This window comes from Brienomyrus brachyistius, chromosome 2 (genome assembly GCF_023856365.1).
Source record: "Brienomyrus brachyistius isolate T26 chromosome 2, BBRACH_0.4, whole genome shotgun sequence".
In the NCBI taxonomy this organism is placed as follows: domain Eukaryota; kingdom Metazoa; phylum Chordata; class Actinopteri; order Osteoglossiformes; family Mormyridae; genus Brienomyrus; species Brienomyrus brachyistius.
Genome location: NC_064534.1, coordinates 24973813 through 24998455, shown reverse-complemented (window position 1 = coordinate 24998455; position 24643 = coordinate 24973813). Strand labels below are relative to the sequence as shown.

At 37.6% G+C, this 24643-nt stretch overlaps 1 long non-coding RNA gene across 1 annotated transcript; it reads left to right on the top strand.

Annotated features, from left to right (window-relative positions):
- LOC125725677 (uncharacterized) lies at positions 1 to 20125 on the top strand. The gene is made up of 4 exons (XR_007387527.1): positions 1 to 123; positions 935 to 1068; positions 5789 to 6092; positions 19142 to 20125. It is a non-coding gene; the product is annotated as an uncharacterized LOC125725677 (long non-coding RNA).
- The last annotated feature ends 4518 nt before the right edge of the window (positions 20126 to 24643 follow it).

Below are 24643 nucleotides of genomic sequence, written 5' to 3'. Positions count from 1 at the left end.
AAGTCAGGAGGCGAGGGAAGCTCAGCTGTTGGGGCTCATTCCAGGAAGCTAGCGATGGCGGCACTGTGCTTTCTGCTGCCCCAGAAGCCCCTGTGCCCTGGGCCGTGCTGCTCCGTCTCTGAGGTAGGGTTACCGCAAAAGCCATGATCCAGTGTAAAGTAATCCCCAGCTATGAGGCTCCATCGCATGCCTGCAGTGCCCTGCAGCTCGGAGGGCATGCGCCACCGGGCACAGCAGAGAGATTTACCAACTGCTGGGTTCTCAGGTCCCGACAGGTGCAGGGCCAGTTGGATATCTTTTAATCCAAGACTGGTAGCATCACACAATATACTACAGCGTATAAAATCCTTTTACAACTACCTTAGAGATGGGGCTGTTTTTATGAATGGTGACATTTCCGTAAAGGTTGTTAAATAATCTAAAAGCAAAATTTGATGCAAATTCTTAATGAAAAGGGATGTTTTTTAGTTTTGCACATAAGATGCAACATGGCAATACACTTAAAACTGAGCATGCGGAAAAAAAAAACTTAACTGTGAAAAATACAATTTTTCAATTATTGGATTTTTTGTATTACTTTAAATGCTTCAAGACTATCATATAATTAAGGTTCCGTTATATGCATTGTAATTTTTTAAACCCTTTTCAGGGTCATCATAAGAAGAAATGTGAATTTTTTTCAATAACCTTAGACAAAAATAATTTTTTTCCACCTCCTACTACTCAATTGTGAATTTAATGCAAGTTACAATTTGCAGTCATACTACGACTTTCACTGGTGACATTTACATTATGAAGATTAAAATTTATGTTGTTTATTTGCACATTTATATCTATCAAGCCTTAAATATAACCTGCATGACAAGAATTCCAAGTATTTGTCTAGTGTTCTGACAGACGCAACAAGTGACTGGCAATGTGACATTCTTTAAAGCTGACCTGGAGAACATGCCAGTCATGTGAAGTGCAAGATGGCAGCTGTGGACTGTCACACTGTCTGACCCTGGAAATCCAGAGCTCCATCGAGTGGCACGAGCTCCGTGCGGGAAAAGGCCTGGCAGATCTCCTGTAAGCACAACTCTGTTTGTTAGACAGCCACTGGTACCAACTGCCGAAAGTCGTAATTATAAGGCCTTCTAGTCCCTAGCTGTTATTGAAGTACTTTCATCCTTGTTTAATTTCTTCTGCGGCTCAGGATCTCACTTCCACCGAAACCTCCTCTGAAAATTCAGAACGCTGACTTGGCAACTTGTGACCGTAATGTTAACCATGGAATGTTCAGCTTCCTTAATTATAGAATGGGCATAAAGTATCCAGATTTGTTTATGCGTTTCACTTTCTTGTTTGCTGCCAAATGGTATACATTTGTAGGTATAGAATTCTAGGCTAGAATTTAGATGTTCAGAAAACACACACACACACACACACACACACATATATATATATATATATATATATATATATATATATATATATATATATATATGCATGAAAAACAAGCAGCTGAAAACCACAGAACATGTTTTGTTTTATTGCAATTTGTGCAATCAATTTAAAATAAAATGTTAGGGAAAGTTTATTTTTGATTATTAACTTTCACAATATGATTGATTTTTCAATGAATATCTGTGATTTATGAGTTTCATAAACACAGAATAAATGACATTGAACTTATTTAAAATATTCATCATATCTTATATATTTAGTTGGTTACATCAAAGCAATGTGAAAAGATAAACAATTATCCCAGAACTGGGAATATGTTCATAAATAATTTATATTTTTTGTATTCTTTTCCACAAGATCTAAAAAATTCTTATTTGGGAAATGAGACAAGAGACAATAGAGAGGGTATTCCCTCTCCCCTATAGACACAGAAGAAATGAAGCAAAATAAGCTTGTACTTCCATAAATTAGTCAAATAATACATTTCACATCTAATCTACAATATAGTATTGAATGGTTGTAGTCAGTTATGACCACATTTTATAGATTTTTAGAATTTGGGAACTTAATCTCACCTGCTCGCCTGCTTATGTGCAGTTTGCATGTTCTGCCTATTTCATGCAGGTTTCCACATGGTACTCTGGCTTCCTCCTGCAGTCCAAAGACATGCTGTTAGGCTAATTGGCATCTCTAAATTACAGTGCGTGTGCCCTCCAATGGACTGGCATTCTGTCCAGGGTGTACTAGCGTGGGCTCCAAGCCCCCTGTGACCCTGACTGGAATGAGTGGGTGGAAAATGGATGGAAATTAATATTATAATGTAACTTAGACAGTATACTAAAAATTACAGATTCCATCTGACATGAAATGAGAAGTTCAGGATTCAATAATACTCCATTGAATATATAATTATGCACATTGGAAAAAAATCATCTTTAGAAGGACAGTGGTAGAACATTTCTCAGGTCCTCCCTTTCAGCATTACTCTCACCATCTGATCCTGGCCAGTAGCCCTATTAAGGGTTTTCAGCTGGGTGGTCTGACCCCAGACAAGCATTTCATGCAATGAACACGGACCTGGTGTCTCTGCTCCTCCTACGTCGTAACATATGATAATGAATGAAGAGAGGGTCTCCTTCAGCCTCTGCATGACTAAGATAGTTTGGAATTGAATATTGTAGAAGAGCTATCACATTGACTTTCAGTTTTGTTTGTTTAGAACTTGTGGCTTTAAATTATGTCGCTCAGTATTTGGTAGACATTTCACCATTTCCTCAAATATAGCTGGTGGCTATTAAGATTAGTGGGAAGACTTGTCCAGTGAATTTGACAGTAAGATCTCTGTCAAACCTGGCTGGACTGTTTATCTGTCTGTCTGCTGGTTTATCTGACTGTCAAATTATCCTTCTCAGCAAACATCTCATAGCGCTCAGAATGTAAATAATATTACTCTAGTCACATGACTGGGGGGACACCAGTAGGGGGGGGGATGTTTCTTCATGAAATGGAGCACAAACACTTTCATAACAAATGTAAATATTTATATATGAACACATTTTATGAAGTGAATTCATTCAATGCCCCTGACACAGAGAAACCTATGTTTTAATGCACAATATGACAGTTGACTAGCATAAAGTATAAAAGGATTTACGGTAGATCTTTTTTCTATTATAAAATAAATATTACCCTGATACTTGAATGTCTGTATATAGCTGCTAGATTTAAACCATTTAGAAATCTGATACAGAAAGGATTTCCACTTTCTTTACCAGGGACAATAATTATGGAAACAATAAAGATCTGTCATTATTATTAAACTAATAATATAATTGTATGTTCATTGGTTATAACAAAACGGTCTTTACAAATACAGTACATAGCACTAAACACATATTTTAATATCTGCTTTACAATGCTGTATTATTTATAACATTATTTCATTCATTCATGGAATATGTGATACCATAATTGTTTTACTCTGTAAGAACTTGTTTCCACATGGATTTTCTAAATCGTATGCTTCCGCATTTTCAAAAAGGAAAAATAAATAAGTAAAATAAAATAAATCATAAAGGTTACACTGTTTGACTCAACCTATCACAGAAATTTCTTTTTTTTTTCCAAATTAAAGTACATCAAGGGAATATGCAACATATATTTATATATAAATCTATCGTACATGTTTGAAGAAGAATCAAAGTGAATAAAAGTAAGTCACACTGAAAGGCTTTTACGGTGATTAGCAGATTTGGCAAGATGCTCTAACCAAGATAAATTATTTTTATATGCACCGCAATGAAGTTGTACTTGACTCTGTGTGCACTGGGTCTTGTCCAGAGTATAAAACTCACTTGCACTTAGCTTCAGAAATGGTTGCTAAGGAATTTTTGTATTGACTAAACATCTCGTTCGCTGTTCACTGTCTAGCATATGGTTTTGAATTGTCACAGCCATGCTATTCATTGCTGGAGTCATGCTCTTTAAAAATATATGTGGCAAGTATAAGATGTGACAGATGTAAAAAAAACGGATCCACGCGACTTACGAAAACTGTTTCCTGCTCTTTGAAAATCAGTTGCCCCTTCATACTGTAGGCAAATCAATTTTTGAGAATGGCAAAGGATTCTTTTAACCAAAAGTTAAGTTATTCCATTGGAAAAATAATTCATATAGATTTACATGTGAGCTTTTTTATGACACTATAATGTACGTTTACGTTTCAGATGAAGGGTGTGTTTTTCTTTAATGGTACTTAGCATTTCAGCAGAATGGCATAAGAGAATGTGTTCCTTTAATGCCGTATCTTAAGTCTGTGATATATTAGGGTTTGTGCTAAATCTACAGGAGGATTCTATGCTAAAAAGAGCAGAATACTTCAATTCCATGAAAAAGCAGGAGAACAGACACATGTGGGGCAGGTTTGGGAAAAGCTTCACGTTCAGTGTGAAACTCTGGAGCAACAGTAGCTGCCAAAGAAAATTGTGGTCGGAAGAGTCTGCTAATAGGGCATGATGCATGTCACCTGAAACTAGAATCATGTGAAATTGAGAAACCACAGCAGCAGGCATCTCCTTGGACTTCTATTAAAACTTGCCAATAGCCTTTATTCCTGCCATTTCCAAAGGGAGCCTCCATTAACTGGCTTGCCTTTGTCGCGTGCCTGGACAGACCAGACAAGCTGGAAATTGAATGCAGTAACAGTGGAATTAACTATTTTCTGTCTGTGTTTGCTTTGCTGCGGTTCTTTTAAAAAAGCGTTTTAAACCAGCAACAAAAATAGCTATGCAGTAATTTCAGCTATGCAGTAAAATCAAATGTAGAAAATAAAATAAAATATAGCATTTTGGTTCACATCCAGAATAACTCACCTGTAATAGATTAAAGTGGATTGCGCACTCTACTTCACAACTCCTTAAAATATATTTCAGACTTTTGCAAAATGTAAATGGTCACAACTTCTGCAACTTAGCACAAGGAAACGACAAGCGTATCATCTTCCCAGCTCTTCTACAGAGCACCCATGTCCTCACATTCTCCCTCATTCATAAGATTTTATACATTTCCGTTCGCATTTAAGGTAAATTAGAAATCAAGTCTACATCAGCAAATATGACTTTACTGTATTCCGTATGGAGTGTTTTACAGTCTCACTGAGACCGACATGAACCAGATTAAAATGCTGATGAAACTACAAAGAAATTATGGGCAGTATAAAAAATTGAAATGCATAACCAATTAGATTGTAATTAACCAATTATAGTTAGTCTGTTTAGACAGTAATGTAATTTGTTATGTTCCCCATTTCCTCTAATTAAGAACAACCCTGACACCAAATTCACCAACGTGTACTGCTTGTACTTTTTAGACTTCACTGAGCAATGCAATGTCCTCCGAGAAGAGCTATTCATTGAGTTCCTCCCACAGTCCTGAAGGCATCTAGATTGTGTCATGCATCGCTGTTGAGCAACTTGCGGGAAAAGGATACAGCCATCAGGCCTCCTTTCCATAAGTGGGTCATGTGACACTTCAGGGATCAAACACAGATCCCAGCGAAAGGACAAAACTAGCTTTGACTCGTCTGCCATTCTACAGAATTTAAAAGTTGAGTCTTCTTGAGCCACATTATCTATTTATTGTGAAGTTCTAAAACTGCTTAACCCCAATTGTCATATTTCTGCGTTGGACAGATCAGTGTCTCTTGACTATCTGGTGAATTCATAGCTTGCTCTTGTGTTGCCATTTGCTAACAGAAATGCATCAGATCTTCGATCGATTTAAAGTCTTTTTCATGTTGTAATGTGACTAGCTGTGAATGACAGAATCCACTTATACGTTGCAGAATTATGGAGAGCCTGGAGCCTACCCAAAGAAACACAGAGCACCCTCAGAGTAGAGCACTGATCCGTCACAGGGCATGCTCGAAGGCCAATACAAAGAAGTTGGTTTACCAAAATCTCACTCCTTCAGACTGACGAAAGAAACCAGAGCAGCAGGAGGAAACCCATGGTGAACACATGGAGAACATAGGAATTCAACGCAGAGAGCTGTGCCAGGAATTCCAAACACACAACCCTGGAGGTGAGAAGCCACATGACAAGCACACCACTCCTGATGGGTTCATTATGATTTAAATACCTAGAAAGGTAAGTGGGTTTCTTCGTGTGCACATTTACAAACGTCTATACGCAATCACATACCTACTTCCTTTCTATTTAAATAATTTTATAAATGGTGAAACTTATGCAGAAAAGCATTTTAAATTTCATTTCATACTCTGGACACTGTTGACAGTCTGTGGGTGGAGAAGTCAAACAGTGTCAATGCTAACCATTAAAAAGGCCACAGAGATACTTGTGCGATATGATGGATTATTAACTCAGAGTATGACAGGTGCTGGGAGGGGTATGTCTTTTCTCCCTTTCTCTCTTTCTTTTTACCTCTGTGGGACTTGCTCAGGGGCACAGCACAATCGTTATATTGACAATTTCCAGATAAAGTTATACAGCAAATGAGCTTCCCTGTTGCTGCAGTTTGCTGTTTGTAGTCAAACCATTTGGTGTCCTTGTCACAGAAAGCAGAATGCTTATCGGTGTGCTTCTTTACAGTTAGCCTATGAGACTCGTCATGTATAGGTTGGGGTGTTCAAAATGGGGGGGGGGGGGGGGGGTAAAAAACAGAACTTGTGCAAGGAAAGTACGATAAGCAGATGCTTAAATAAATACCCTGTTTTAATTTTTGTTCTTTATTTATATCCATAACCTCACTTAAAAATGAACGAATGAGTTATTCTGTCTTTATGTGCTTGGCAGAAATATAATTTAGAGTAACAGTACATTACCCTGTATATACACCACCCTGTACTGTACGTATGCGTAACATTGTCATTTATATATATATATATAATAAATAGTTAATCAAATATATATTATAAAGAGTTCATCAAATGTAAATTAAAACCATTTCAAATCTTCAGAAATTCCGTGGGATTCCATTAAGTTATTTCAGTCTTGTATTGTCTGTACAAAGATATTCTGGTTAAATGGGAATGACACAGTTTAATATTATTAGCTTTGTTTTCTCTAACAGGAATCTGCACTAAATTTTGCCTGTTTAAATTTTGTAGGTGATGAATGGAGCGTGCATATGTTCAGTTTCTTGTTGTACAGATTACAGCTTGCAGTTGGTCTCTCTCTGGCAATTACCATTCAGTTTTCTGTCAGCGCGTTGCACCAACCACCTTTTTATTGCACATCGACTTTGTGGGAAAATTAAAGGTTATCAAGGAGAAGGTAAATTTCACAGCTTATGTAATATTTTCTTTTGGATAAAAATAATTTGGACAAACAAAACAATCAGAAATATTATTTAGCAACAGTTAATAAGTGAATTTTTTTCTGCTATTTTTTTTCTGCAAGGGAACAATTAAATTTTAAATGTGCAATAATTAAAGTAAGAAGTGCAACTTAATATGTTTCTCTTTTTTAACAAGTGTCTTTTCAGAGAGAGTCAGAGCTTTAGTCGCAATCCAGATTTATTTTAGGTTATCATGCTCGCACCTGCTAATTAATGAAAAGTGTCAGTCTTGTCAAGGTGAAATAACAATCAGTTTGTTGGACCTTTGCTGTGACTGCAGCTAAAACAAGCCTTCACAGATCTAACAGCATGAAGCAATGCCACCCTTCTTCCGTATATGCAGAGCTCTTAATAGAACTAGCTGTCCTTCAACTGTCAGAATATTTCCTTCCTGAACCAGAGCTGAAAAACTAGGGAAAAGACTACAGCTGAGGTGCAAGAGGTGATAGTGGCAGACTGTTGTTGTGTGTGTGTATGTGTGTGTGTGGGTGGGGGGGGGGGGGGGGGGGGGGGGGTTCAGTTATTTTGGCTTGTCTGAAGAAAAATAACAGTTATGACAAAGGAACACCAAAGTCACCATGAAACTGGTGGACATGTACATTGAGGTCTACAGTCAATCTTGTGTGACAGGTTGCTGCTATGACTGCAGTTGACTGCAGTGTTTGCTGAGGTATGTTTCGGAGCCCTTCTCATTCTAATGGCGTCAGGGTCAAAGCACTCACCTGTTGCTTCTCTTAAGTGTCTGCTGAGCGCTTAACAGGGATGAATATTTTTAACCAGGATGTCTGCCAGTACGACACACTTAAGTAACTTTTCACCTGTTCACCTGTTGTTGTATAGTGCCTCACAACAGTCATTGTACACATGTCAAGTTGGTATCACAATATGACATCCGTGTCAGGTCATATCTTTGCTGAAAATCTGATTGTTTTTACATCTTATTTTTAAAGTGTGACATCTCGTGATGTCTGAATGCTACTGTATAACACAACCATATGCTGTAATATTCAATATTAGCAATTCAAAGTAATATTCTATTCCAGCCAACAATTTCATCATTTACCAGACATTGGAAACTGTTGCCAGGTTACTGTCATCAGATACACCAGAATCCACATTAGTGTATCAACAAGGCTTAACTTATGTGCAATTGTCTAATGAAAGTGTATTTTCATTTTGTTAGTCAAGTGAAAAACAAGGGGTTAACATTTTAAAAAGTTCACATTAGTAAATTGTAGTTTGTGGTCTGTGATTTTGCAGATTCCTTTTTATACTTATCCTGTAGCTAAAATGCAAAATGCAAAATGAATTCTTAATCATCTTTGTTTCAGACATGTAAAAATTAGTAGATGATACCACATTTATTAAATTAAATATCAACAGAACACTTGCCTGAATTGTGAGACTTTATGCAATAAAACAAGTTCAATGTATGGGGAAAAAAAACTCTGATAAAAAGGACATTTTTGGCAATTCAGCAAAAAATATTTAATAAAAACAATGTCATATAATTTTATGCAAGTAAAAATTTTTATAGTGTGTAATAACATGGTTTTCTGGAGTATTTTCACATACTGTTATTGTGTTATTTTTTTATCCTGTATATTCATTTATATTACAGGAGAATTCTGTGAGCCTGAGAGGGAACAAGTTTCCTACTGTTTGAACAAAATAATTTAAATAATTACTATTTTCTAATAGTACAATTAAAAAATAAATATAAAAATTGTACAGTGTTTTTAATTTCCAATATAAAATAAAGACATATTGTCCTTGTGTTTGTATACATCATGCATAATACATTTCTATATGTATTTTTTTTTTTAAATCAGTGTATGACCGGGCAGGCATTTCATGAACAAGAAAACTGTTAAAAATATATTGAATGATGGAGTTAGCCCTGCAACCCAGTAGGATAAGCGATTTGGAAAATGGATGGATGGATGGATGGATGGATGGATAATGGAGTTAGTAGCTGTTTTAGTCACAGTAGTTAGGTATCATTGAAGATATTAGCACATTTTATTTCATACAGCTGCATAAAGATTATTCAAGTTAGAAAATGAAGCTTTTTTTTTTTACCTGGATTTGATTAAATAAATAATATAATTAGTAGAAAACCTGGAGGATGTAAATTAGGTTAAACCTTGTGTTTCTCACAGCTGTCAAGTCAGCCAGGCATCAGAAAAAAACAGGAAAGGGTATATTAACAAATGCACAATGTTACTTGTATGTCCAAAGGTAAGCACATTATTTTAAGTTAACTGTAATTTTCATATGAAAAATTCTCATCTAATATGTCTACAAAATCTGATGGTATGCAAAGGAAACAGGCTTTTAATGGATGTGTTTTTCCATTCCATCAGATTTGTCTTATGGCAAACAAATGACTTATCGAACAAAAGACATTCCTGAAATTCTTAAGGTGCCAAATACTTCTCTAGTTTATCCTTATATTTTTGAAGTTCAAATATGTTGCCCACAGCTTCTGACGAGCCACGAATAGCATCTAGACAATAATAAATGTTCATTAATTTTTTTTATGAATTGTTATTTTGTTATTTGTTGGTTTGCTTGTTTGTTTTGATGACATCGTTACAGTGAGTACCTCAATGGAGGACCATGTTTTGCATACTTCTTATCTCCAATGGGGCTCCAGCAATGTGCCTCATTGCCCCCTCAGTGACAGGGTGCTGTTAACTCACCTACAACTGTGCTCCCACCGGAGAAGGAAGAGGTTTGAACGACAGCCGCTGAAACGTTGTAGATCTCTCCTACTGGTGGACAGAAGAAGTTCCACTGCATGCCAGATCCAATTAAACTTCTAAAGTTAAAAGAATTTTCACTAGTAGCAGAAAAATAGTTTCAAACAGTCATGAGAGAATTACCGAAAAGAATCAGGAGCAGATGCTTCTACAAGGGCAGTGCGCAGTACAACCATGACACATACGTTTCGGAGGTGTCATGCTGTTCCGAATTAAGGAACCAAACAACCCTTTGAATCAAGCAAGTTTTTAGTGAAATTTGGAGGATTGGAGTATTAAGTTAGAAGAGACAAATTATAGCATTACATAAATTGCATGGCATTTGAATTGCACAACATGGCATTTGAATTGCAAGAGGACACCAAAATGCAGAACATGCAAGCTACACACACAGACACACACACTCACACACACACGTATACATATAGTCGTGTAATCATATATTTTTGGGGACCGCTCATTAATTTCTATGGGAAAAATGCTAATGCTAACTATGAAAACCATAACCTCTATCCAGCCCTAACTGTAACCATAATTAACTAAACAAAATACAAAATACGTTTTTGAATTTTTAGCTTTTTCATTGCAGTGACAGATTTTTATAAAATAGTGTTTTCCCATATGGGAACCAGGAAACAGGTCCCCATAAGGTAAGAAAAAACGGGTATTTATCACATTGTGGGGACATTTGGTCCCCACAAGGTAAGGTATAACTGGACCACACACACACACAGAGTAATGTTGTCAAACTTTTTTTCATTTATGTAGGAAATAAGTAGGGTGGTATGTCCTGAGGTGGTATGAAATCGAGTAACATTAATTCACATGTGCTTAATTAACAATAATATATTGATATTTTTGTTTTGTCTCATGGCTGACAACACTTGTCCAGACCCTGTTGCCTGCACATGTACCCCATAAAAGGTCTTCCCAATGTATTCATGTATGTTTTACTATGTGCTGAAGCCATAATGAATATCTTAAGTTTTCTTTCCTCTCTGGCATATTTTAAAACCCTGCCTCTTGTCTCCACTTCACTAATAAAAAAACACATTCCTTTCTTTCTTATATCCCAAATCACATGGCTCTGTTCACCCTCCTGCCTGGAGCCTTCGACATCCCATTTAGTGATGGTCCACATTAATGGTCATTATCAATACTTCTATATTTAAAAAATTAAAATAAATAAATAAAATTATATATATATATATATATATATATATATATATATATATATATATATATATATATATATATATAATATATTTGGTATATATGAATGCAATTGTAACATTTAAACGTATTCTAAGATAAATGACACCGAAGTCTGTAATTGATCACTATATATTATACTTGAAGTCATTGTGTCTATTTGGTTTCCACTGCTGGCTCTGTGCGTATGAAGTTTGCATGATCTCCTTATACTGTAGTTATGTTGAATTCACAGTGGTCTCCTGCTTCCCCCACACAGTCGAAAAACATCCTGTTATTAACCAAAATGTGCCCTAAAATGTCCATAGTGCGTTACACAGCCCTCTTGCGTGTGCCCGGTGAAACGTGCGCACCTGTTCCAATGTCTCTCTTGCCTTGTGCCCAAAAGGTTCGTAAGAATGGCCCCAGGCACGTCATGACCGTGTATCGGATAAGCAGGTATAGAAGAAGCTGACTAATGTCCTGATAGAAAAGTATCCATTCAGATCCATTCATAAGTATACTCATGTGAGGACAGACGCAGACACACACACATGTCGGGTAAACATATCTTTATGGGGACCGCTCATTCATTTCTGTGGGCAAAATGTTAACGTTAACTACAGTATGACAACCTTAATCCCTACCCAGCCCTAACCATAACCAAAAGTAACCAAGCAAAATACAAGAGTATTTGTATTTTAAATTTTTTTCATTGCAGTCACAGATTTTTATTAAATTGAGTTAAATTGAGGAAACTGGTCCCCATAAGGGAAAAAAACAGATATTCATCACATCGTGGGGACATTGTGTCCCTATAAGGTAAGGTATACCTGCTCAGAGACACAGACAGACAGACAGACAGACAGACACACAAAGACTCTCTCTTTCTCTCTCTCTCTTTCTCTCTCTCTCTCTCTCTCTCACACACACACACACACACAAACACAAACAGACGCAGACACACACAGACACAGACATACAAATACACAGACTCTCTCACAGACAGACACACACAAACACAGGCTCATACACACAGGCACATACACAGACTTTCTCTCTCTCTCACACACAGACACACACTCTCTCTCTTTCTCACACACACAAACACACAGACAGACACACACACATACACAGACACTCTCTCACACACAGACACACACAGAGACACTATCATACACACAGACAGACACATACACAGACACTCTCTCTCACACACACACAGACGCAGACACACACACACACATACACACATAGCCACCACAATAAAGTGGGTCACTCGTAGTTCTGTGAGCCTGCAGCACTATTCCTCTTATTCTGTGATGTTCTTTGGAAGTCATCCACAGGGTCTGCTGTTCACTGCAGCCGAGCTGATAGCAGGGAGCCCAGGCAGATCGCTTCAGGCTGTCAAGTGGTGGTGGACTGTCTGGTGTCAGGGAAGTCAAGTGCCTCTCCATAGAAGGAGCTTCCTTTGAACTCATGTGTTGGATACCTTGGCTCACAGCCCTTGAGGGAGTATTTGATTCTATATATGAAACTGTGACCAGATAATTGACCAGAAAACAACTGAGAGTCACTTCCCTTATACTCTGATCACCACATTAGTACTATTTTGTGTTTTTAAAGAAAATTATGCAATTACATAATATAATCACGATACATAAATAATAACTAACCATCTATTGATAAACAATAGGATTTTAATGCTATTTTGAAGGATGCGAAAATTCCAATAAGACAGAGTAACTCAAAGAACCCATGTAAGATTAAAGCAAATATGCAACATATCTCTCAGATGCTTTACATCACTACACAGCTGAAACAGTGTCTTAATGGACTCGTCATATCAGTTCAGTGAAGTGACTATGTACAGTATAACATAAAACCTCTGTCTCATAATAGGATACCTGTAAAATGATTTAGTGCAGATCAATTTTCAATGGCTTCCTTCAGTATTTTAGGAAGCTTAATTAGTAAGATTTGGTATGAAACGTTCTGAATTCTGCCATTCTATTTAAATGCATATTATTTCTTTCCCTTCATCACAGTTGTCTTTAATACATATACATAGAAAGGGCCAATGATTGCAGGTATTACATAAATTTGAACTACAGACTGTTTAAAAAAAGAATAAAAGCTATTACTGCTGAACCTTTTCAAAATGCAATTTTGAGCGCGATGATTCATTAGGTGTCTCTGGCTCTTATTATTTATTGTGAAATGCACAGCATACTATTTGGCCATGTGAGCTGTTGAATAAGAATTTATTTAGAAGAAGCCATTACAATTTTGAATTGAAGCCTCATCTTCACGTCTTGACAATTCACAGGTGTGCACCTATAAATTAAGGGTATATATGGTCATTTTCAAACATGAATGTGGCTAACTTAAAATAAATCTAGATTGCCCTTCAGATTTGTAGAGAAAACAATACCTATAGAACATTTCATTTTGCCCAAAAGAATCAGGAACAGATGCTTCTACAAAAGCAGTGCACAGTACAACTGGTTATTTAATATTTTGTAACAGGGCATCGTTTTCTGTTGCCTACTCAAGAATTATTGAGTGTTTCACCATACCTTCTTCCCACAATCTCCTTTCAGTGTAAATGTACAGTATGCTTGTTTTTCTGTTTTTCTTGCTATTCCTTTAAAATCTTGCTATCCATTTTATTTCTCCTGTATTCCCCATATCTAATTACTGTATTGACATTCTGGCTGCATTTGTACTACAGGTTTCTGTGCAAGCAGAAAAAGAAAATGACATCATATCTGTAATTGTTTGCCTGTTAAAGTAACTGTGACCTGAAATGAATTTGCATGTCCCAGGAACCACAAGCAATTCAGCTTCTAAGTGGGATGCATGTGTGTTAGCGGGGAGTCACATGTTTAGGCACTGCCAGTTCACATGAACTACAAATCAGTGGACTGTGCAATTTAACTGGATCCTGAAATCCACACACAAGCAAAGACAAACCACACCAATACTGAAATGGGAGCTCATTCGAACTGGAGGGAATATCACTGCCTGCTGAAAGCTGGGGTGACGCCTCCAAGTATATCATATATATTCGTGGCAGGACTCAATTTAAACTTAAGCTTGTGAAGTCTTTAAAGCCATGATAGTTTAGAATAATCTTACGCAGTATTACAGAGTGGTCATGGCAAGTTTTCACATGCTGCCAAGTCTCTACGTGGGTAATGGAGTCTGCATTTGATACATTGTATACTACACTGACCACAAGACTGGCTGTACATGAACACAGAGTACTATTGGCTGCTGTAGCAACTGTCTGTCTGCAGTGAAATACTTTTCTGCCTGAAACCTGGATTGGTCTTGAGAGTACATCTATTAAGATGCTATCTGGCACTGAAAAATTGCAGCTACCTGTGAGAAGTGCTAAAAAATAAATATTACTCACTATGCTCATTGGCAGAATTAAAGTGCCAACAATGAACAGTTCTTAACAGAAATGTGAGTGTGTTACGTATAATGCAGAGATGGAACAGGGATGTGCTGTGGAGTAGGGGAGCGGTCCGGGCAGGATCTGCCTGTCATGTGGACGGGAAAGGATGTCATTAAAAGCACTGCACTTTTTTAACATAAGTCTGAAACTGAGTGCATTACCTCTGCAAATAATATTAATGTTGGGGCTAGTGCTTATTTGGTCAGTATGTTTTCTCATCATTGCCATCTGCTGTCGACAGTGGATGTTCTGTCACTGAGGAGGAGTTTATTTGTAGCCTGAATAAACATTCAGGGGTAAAACTCCCTCAGACAGACTGGAATTATAAAACATGCACTGGTTATTATATATTTTACCTATTTATACTTTACTCCAATAGCTAACCACATGCGATTCATGATTCTGGCTGAAAGATTTCATTAGTTGTGCACTGGTACTTATACTGGTACATATTTATTTTTTTTTGTATTATTCTTTAGGATATAGACATTCCTCTTAAATTAGTTCTTTTGCACTCATATTCTGCAGTTGTGACTGAAAAACTATGCATTAAAAGCTTTCTCCTGTAGTTTAAGAAATTCCACTTTAAACGCTCTTGTGCATATTCATCTGTTCATCACACTATGGCATTTATGTCTGCCAGGAGAACAGCTGAAATGCACTCCTACATTTCACATTCCTGCCAACAATGCGAAAGAGTCGGCGTTTCTTGAAAGGCCATGCGTTTACTGGAAGAAGAATATATGGCCTTCACCACCAAAAGCCAGGAACTTCGAGGTGTATGACTGTTGTTTACAAGTAGTTAGAATGACACAGGGTCATACTCAAAAAATTTATTCTGTGATCTAGCCCATAGGAATCAGATTAAGCCTAGGCAAAGTACGTTAGCTAGATGCATCAACTGGGATTTTTGAAGTGCGTGAGTGAGACTATGTAGGATTATCTTTTACTCAAGAAAAGCATACTCTGTAAATTAATAATATTGTACAAGTGCAAATATTTTTTGGATGGGTTGAGTCTGAAAGTTATATAATTTTCATTTACTTTAATTTCTTTTTACAAATATCAAGACAAACTGATCATCAGCACGTCATAATTTCCTTAGTGTCAGTGACCTTTCTATAGGCATTAATTTGCAATCATTACTCATTATGTACACAACCCATTACAAAACAATACTTCTGTTGCACCACAATAGTTTATTTTTATAAAGGACAACCTTCAAAATTTCCACAAAAATTTAAGGAATTTACCAATGATACAGCTCTAGGTTTGTCACATTCATATAATTTTGGTTTTGGTTTGGAAGTAATTTGCAAAACGTTTTTTAAATGAAAACCTTTCGTGCAAGTGCTGCATGTTTGTGTTGTGGACATCTGTCTGGAACAATTGATGTAATTTGATATGCTCAACTTAAAGGACCAACCCTGCAACAAAAAATGTAATATTTTGAGTTTAAGAAACCAGTGTGCCTTCCTGAAACAAGTGTGGTTTTCACTTGTAGTTCATTTCAACCATTTTTCAGCTGTACCCTGTATTTACCTTGGAAACCATTTACAGTTAGATATACACATGCATTTCTACGCAACTTAACACTCGTAACATACAACCAATTTTCATAACATGCATCCAAGCCTTAGTTAGCGTCATTTTTACAAAACAAACACTTGCTGAATATTGATGAATATGAAGTATAGCTATATGTGTCTCTCAGTCAGCTGTGGGTGAGGCATACCAATGGTGACAGAAAAATACATTGACAAATGGAGTTTTGTCAATGACCGAATTGTTCATTCCATTTAAAACAAGGGGTCCTCTCTATAGTCTTTGCTGGGATGGGAAACTTAAGGAAGGGAATAACCACTGGGCCTTTTTCCACCACAAACTGTCCCTATCAAGAGAACCAGATGTGCTCAAGACTCCAAACTCCCATTCCCAGTTCTGGAGTTATGCTGAAAGGCCTGAGGAAGTCCACCCCACCCTGGAGTCTTGGGCAAGATCTGCCTCTTTGGTCACAGGCCACTTATTGTGGCTTAGTGGCTGCAAAGGCTGTCGAGCAGGCATCTCACTGCATAGAAAACTGACAGTATGTCTGCACAGGTCATCAGTGGCTGCAAAAGCTGCCACAGCAATCACTGTCCTCATAAACCCTTGCCCTGCACTCTGTGCACCAGCTTATCTCTGGAAAATTATTGGAATAAACTTTTGTATTGGAATAAGAACTGAATACCTTGCATACTTATGTATACAGAAGCGCATGCTTACTATCTGAAATGAACACATTTAAAATTGCTTATCTATTCATACATTAAAATGTAAAAATTTACAATGTTAACAAGGCAGACTGTGGACCTCCGGCTTCGGTAAGCACTTGTCCTATAGTATGCAAGGTCAGGGGGGCTCCAGAGCCAATCCCAGAGGCTATAGGCAGGCAACACCCCAAGATGGGGCACCAACCCATCACTGGGTCTCAGCATGCTTTTGGGGGGAGGGGGGACAACACAAGGAGAACATGCAAACTCCACACACCATGCCAGAGATTCAAACCCTGGTCTCAGAGGTATGAGGCAACAGTGCTAACCACTGTGTCACATCGTAGACATAAATAATTCAAAGATCAATCATAACTAAACTTCATTCAGGCAAAAATACATAATTTATTTGTTTCTATGGTATTTCGTTTCTGCTCTTGCTAAATAATTATTTATGGTGGTATTTAAACTAGTTAATAAATGTGAACAGTTTGATTCGCTCCAATTTTACCGGCAACATCAGGCCAATAAACAGGGTTAAAAAGGGTGTGGGAGACACTGTCATTTTCTGGCCACTGGAATTCTGTCCAAGTCCTCATTCTTATGTGGTCACTGCCACAACCACTGCATTCCAGACCTTACAAACATGTTGACCAAACAGGACTCATCAATCCAGAATATTCCACTACTCTGCTTTTAAAATGCTAATGGTTTCACTTGCTCGCTTCCAACCACCTGCCCTTCTTCTAAGTTTGTTTCTCATTAAGCCAACTCAGTCTCCATGTACTATAGATTCATTGTGATTTTATGAAACAATTCACATTTTTCCAGAGGAGACCAACATAATACATGATTGTTCCATTGTTCCATGTTTTTTACAGTTCAAATTTTAGTTGAGGCATGCTGAGTCAAACATTTTATGCGGAGCAATTTCACAGTGACCTTATCATTGTGGCAGAAGTTTATTTACTGCAATTGTTTCAATTATGACCAATATAAGTTCAATTGAATTGAACTGTAATCTAATTATTTATGAAGTCCATTCATCCATCATTCAAATATTTGTCCTAATAAAGTTGTTGGGAGGTTTGGAATCTATCCCAGATGGCATAGGGCACCCTGGATGCTGGAGGCTGGAGGCACACCAGTGCATCACAGGGCTCATTCACACACTCTCAGCCTCACACACTTAATCATACACTATGGGAAATTTGGAGACACTGGTTAGCATGCGGGGGCGGCATGGTGGTGCAGTGGTTAGCACTGTTTCCTCACACCTCTGGGACCCGGGTTCGAGTCTCCGCCTGGGTCACGTGTGTGCGGAGTTTGCATGTTCTCCCCATGTCGTCGTGGGGTTTCCTCCGGGTACTCCGGTTTCCCCCCACAGTCCAAAAACATGCTGAGGTTAATTGGAGCTGTTAAATTGCCCGTAGGAGTGCATGTGAGAGTGAATGGTGTGTGTGTGTGCCCTGCGATGGGCTGGCCCCCTGTCCTGGGTTGTTCCCTGCCTCGTGCCCATTGCTTCCAGGATAGGCTCCGGAACCCCCCGCAACCCAGTAGGATAAGCAGTTTGGAAAATGGATGGATGGATGGTTAGCCTGGCTGAATGTCTTTGAACTCTAAGAGGAAACTGAAGTAACTGGAGGAAACCCATACAATATGGGTAGAACTGGAAATCTGGAACTGGGACCTCAAGACCTGGAGGCTTTATGTGGAAAGTTGAATCTTTTTCATAAAAGCAATCACCAAATACCACTGACCATAATACAATTGTTTTTGTCAATGTACTCAAATACATTGAAAATGTTTATAGAAGACATTTTCAGATACACATAAATACTAAATATTTTGTAATTTATACTGATATTAAACAATTGATGAATGCCATGCAGTACATGTGTTCAGGAGCAACATGCCTGTACATGTAAAAAAAAGTTGTAATGTGCATTTGTTGATGTAATCCTTCACCGCAGATCCACAGCAAAGCATTCATTTGTTTAGAAGGTCTCATAATAAGTCTATTTCAGAATTTAACAATCTTTGCATTATAGGGTGAAGTAAATAAAAACAAACATCTGTTGTGGAGAGTCTATGTTTTCGGTGTGGAGCAGCACTATTTAACAAGCTCCCCAAATTGTTTCCTAAATGGCTTTTCTGCCTTTCAGGACAAACGATCCTAGAGACCCATTTTGTTCCTGCCCTTGGTAAACATGGGGACGCCATGCCCAAAGTCACATGTGACTGGGGGGGACTTCCGTCGCCTCTCGCCAAGAACACAGCCGCAGTGGCCCACTCTGGCGAGGATGAGCATCTGGGCTGTCCCACCCGCCTAACAGCCCCCTCAATGGCTTTGCAGCTTCAGAGCTCTTTAATGGATGGTTCCTCCCCAGAACTCTCACAGCAGATTAAAGCCTTGTGTAAAAATTACTGACCACTAGCTTCGCAGAGGGGAAGAGAGAAAAAAGCAGAATGGAAGGGAAAAACTGAAAGAAAAACAGCCTCATATCCCAGTTCATTAATCCAGCTACAGTAGTCATCTCACATCTCACGTCTCGTTAAGAATCATTTTAAACTGATTATTGGATAATATACTGGGCATTTTTATAAATAACTTTGTTGTTATTTTTTATATAACTGACAAATACTAGTGCATTAACTTCTTTAATGCAAAATAAAAGGTATAGTATCATTCTCACTTGCTTAAAGTATTTTTTTTTAATACAACAGAACTGCATACTTTACTACCTGCTGAACTAAAATGATGCAATGAAAAATATATTTTTTAAGCGCAGTGATCTAAATATCATGATCTCCTAATTTCTTTTTTAACTTGTCTCCAATGGCATTTGAAGCTTTTACATTCATAAGGTAATTCCCAGGCTCAGTTTTCTGAATAGGTGCCAACACAGACAGTTACCGATGCAAGATTGCGGAACTGAAAGTGCACGTCTATGCGAGGGGCTTAGCCTGCACCTGCGCACCTGAGACCCTGATCCCATCGCTGATGTGTCAACTGCAAAACCGTGCCAAACAACTGACTTGCAGCTCTTCCTTCCTCATTGAGAACTTCGAAAGAAGAAAGCAACCAGGAGCTCCACTGCCACCCACAGGAGGAGCCATTTGTATGATCAGAAAATGTTAATAAAGAATTATTAAGGACAAATGAAATTTCTGGAAATCCATTCAATTAACATAATTTAGTGCAGAATTAGCACGCGATATAAGATTTTAGTTTATGTTCAAATAAAAAATATATATATATATATACAGTACATATATATATGTTCATTATTTCTTACTGATGTGATGATGAACTAGACTTATTGTGAATGCTTGTAAACTGTAGATCTCTTTCCGTTTAGTACATTACACAGGGAGTCCATTCACCTCCACCAAAAACACCCAATGTTTACTTATTCATGTATTTGTAATTATTTACAGTGGTAAATACAAACCTAGTGGGAGGATGTACTATATTCAGACAAGCTCTGGTTTCTGTAGAGTCCACACCAGCTCTAAAAATGTACTGGACCCCAATCCACACCATAGAATCTGCGTTTTCAGAAAGACCTTCGCCAGCAGTGTTGTTCTTCAGTAGCTTGTTAAGACATTTGTAGCCAAAGGTTGTGTCCCACATCTTGCCCTTGTTAAAAATCTTGTTAAAACCTGTATATTTTATGTCAACAGCTGTAAATCAGCCACAAGTGGGGCAGCACCTTGTGAAACGGTAATGCAGGAGCTAACCTGCCAAAGACAGGACTCACGAGAGCGACAGTGAGACGTGTTACTGTAGAAGCAAGAGCCATTCCATGTACAGTATCTTCAGAAAGTCTTCAGTGAATAACGGGAAAATCAGTCAGAGTGAGCCTTTCCTGACCTTCATTTGTATCCTTTAAAAAGGCATTAGAGACTTGAAATCATGATTGCTTTTCTGTATATTTTAGCCTACTCCAGAAATGTTGGCAGTGCATTATACTTTGACTGGAATTCAGAATGAAAAAGTTAAGCAGTTTTTTTAGTGCACATGTCGGGTGTAAAAGCAAGCTGAGGCACAAATCTGTATTGTGCTAAGAGGCATCTTGTCTATTTTAATCACAACTAGTCTTTTTTGGTATACCACATTTGAAGGTCATTTCTAATTATCAAACATAAGGTCGGCACTGTTTAGGTGATTTGTGTCACATCTGAAAGCAATGAATTTTGTGAAAAGAAATACTCTTAGCAGTCTATTTAGACTTTCCAGGCCATATAAATTGCTATTCCGTTGCATCATCACAGCCTCATGATTAACTATTGTGTTTTATAGCAGAGCTGGGGGCCTCCGAATGTTCAAATACAGAGTATATGAGCTGTGGTACTAATGACTAGACAGAGACCTAATGATATGAAATAGAGCCTGCAAAACAGCTGAGAGGGTGTAAACCAGCACATCTGTGCTTTTCATAGTTTTAGTGGACCACATTTTTACACAAGTGCAGTTCTTGCATAACAGTAGACCAAGTTAACAAGTTACTAATGAATAAATACAATTTTAGATGAAAGACTAGTGCAATTCACACTCTCCTCGCACCAACCCTCCATTAAAAAATAAATAAAATGGATTTTAGTTATATTTCTTAGATAAAAATTAGATGTATTATTGACTTGTTTCATATTTTACTTTCACCTTGTACTGTAGATGCATCCACGCATATCCATGTGCTAACTACTTATCCAGTATGGGTCGCGATGGCCCTGCAGCAGGCAACACTGGCTACATAAAAAGGGTACAACCTGGCAGGGTTTCTGTCCATTGCAGGGCAGACATACACAATCATACACAATGAGAAATCAAGTAACATCTTCAGATGGCAGGATGAAACCAAAGGTCCAAGAATAAACCCATGCAACATGTGGAGATCATGTAAAACCAAAACATGTGGACACAAATTAGGATTCAAATCCCCTGGACACTCTGGACATGTGAAGCAACAGCTCATCCCACGAGTCACCATATCACCATTAGCAAATGCTACTTCTGTTTTACCCTTCCTAAACCCATTGAAAACTGTCAGTATTTTGCACAATGCAAAATACTAATTATAACAGTAACATTTTCTTTACATAATAAATTACCCAGCTCAAATGGCTTAGCCAAAATCTTCTAATCGCCATACCTACAGAAAATGATGAAGGTGTCACTTTTTTTCTCACTTTTTTTCATTACAGAGAATTGATTTCTTTCACAGTAACAGTTATAACAGCTATGATCACAATAACAGCTTTGACTCAGAGTATAAGGTAAGCTGAAGACATTTATTGTTTTAAATATTACTATTTTTTGTATCCTGTACTTATGCAATCAATTTATAATGAACTGGAAAAAAAAGAAGTAGAGAAAATGGCAAGCCTGAGAATCATGGATGTTTTTGTTTGTACATTTCTAATTAAATTAATTTGTAAGTAAATTATTAGGGAGCAATTATTGACTCATTTTGGCATTGTATCAATGCAACCTTTGCCATTAATTTATTGTAAGCCAATCAAAGTAAACAGTCTCCTAGATCCTTACAGTGTAATTGGAATACATATAATCATTAACCTTGGCACAGACTGGGAAGTAAATGAATCAAATCAATACCGCTCTCCTCTGATCCATAATTATTTGAAAGAGATGAAAAATTAAACAGGCACTGCCTATGAGGTTATCATGCCATGCAATTAGCTCGCCAGAGGGAGATTATGTTACCTAGATACCGATGGGGAAGTGCAATTTCTCTTTCAGCCGGAGTTTCATAATGAAGAGTGCAATTACCTAAATAGGTCAGCAGAAGACATGCAGCAGCACTCTCTTTACCTATAAGGGGCTCTTTTAAAGCATCCAGGAAAGCTGTTAAAAATGCCCCACCCCCTCAGCTTTGTTTCTTGACAGGAACTGCTAATTAAGCATCGCAGGCAGCTCGGGTTTTACTGTATAGAGCCTCTGACGAGATGTTCAACTGTCACATACTTCATTGAAAATACGCAAAAATTGTGCAGTATGCATTTGTTAAACAAAAAATCTGTTTAATTGAATGAACTGTGTAGCATGTGGGTTAGATAATTCTTTCATAAAAAGGAGGATGCTTTTTCCCCATTTGACAGAATTTTAGGGATTCATTACCTAATATTATTCTGAATGCAGTAATGGAGCAGATATTTGTTATTAAAAATACGAAACATATTCTTGAAACTACTGGAATCCAATAAAAAAGATCTTTTGGGGGATCCTGAAGTCAGGGGACTAACATCTCTACTCACCGGTTCCTAAGAGTATAAACTGGATTATTGCATGTATGTTGGGGGAGGGGCTATACAAAGCTAGCTTTGCACATACAAGTTACAAAATGCTGCTTTGCATGTTGCTCACTTCAGCTGCCTGTCTCACCCTGAAGATGCTAATGATATAATCCCGCCCCTCCCTGAAATCTATGTCCTGTGGATCAGTTCACATTCCAGATGAACAAGGTGTCTCTCACCCATCCACTGATGTTATATTATGCAGTAGAAACTGTGGCCGTAACTATTGTAATAGATGGCATGGTAATTCGGAAATACATAACGTCCATAGAGATGCTTGTTTACCTGCATGACTCTGTGTGTTAAGCAAGCAAATGGCAGCAAAGTACTAAAAGTGTATCTGACAGTAAGTTTCCTGCTAGCATCTTGGTCATATTATTAACTGGCAATGCTTAGTTCAGTGGAAAGCAATGGGCATCAGTCCACTGCTCAGGCTGGCCATTCTGGCAGGGTATACTGGACCGCAACATACGTGATTATTAGTGCTTTTTCAGCTTAGTAGTGGCTGAGAGACAAGTGCATAAGTTGAAGGGGTGCACACCTTCTGCTGCCTATTGCCAACAGGTTTCAGAGGTTACTGGAAATACCTTACATTCCATGCAAGGTATCCATTGTTGATTAAATTGTTGATGGAATATCCTGCGACTATAACTAAAAGGATGGCTGGATGGATTGCAAATGAGGTTGTAGGGAAGCTTCAAAAGTAGGAATATAAACAGTATATAAAAAAATGACAGACTACAAAAACATTATATCAACAGTATTGAAACAGCCAACCGACACGACAAAAATAAAATACTGAGTCTCACTTCACCAGATTAGGGGTGTGTGTTTTTTTCCTTTGAAAGGTTCAACATATATCCAAGCTGTATCTAAATCAGTTTGTTGTAGACAAAATATAACAACAGCAGCAAGGATTTTAAAATACAAGCATCACGGATGATTAGCATAAATCTGTGAAGTCCAGCACACTCTTTTATGATCAACTGTCATGATGTTGCTGACAGATTCCATACATTGCAATTATTTATTTAGGTTGCTGTTCCTTTGCAAATAAATATAAAACCCCCTGGTTTAAATATTTTGATTTAATTAAAAAATTTCATGTATTTGTCAAGTGAATTATTTTAGCTTTTTAAAACTGGCCTTAAAATTTTTATAAACAAACACTAATATGATAACTAAAAGTTAAGCAAAGTTTATTGGCACTTATTCCGTTCAGTTACTAGAGCCACAAATATTCCCAGCATAACATGGCTCTGGTACCTTGCTTTAATACCTCTTCCCACTCACATGCTGTTTCTCGCTCATTCTCTCATTTTCTGCCTCACATGAGCACAAACACTTCC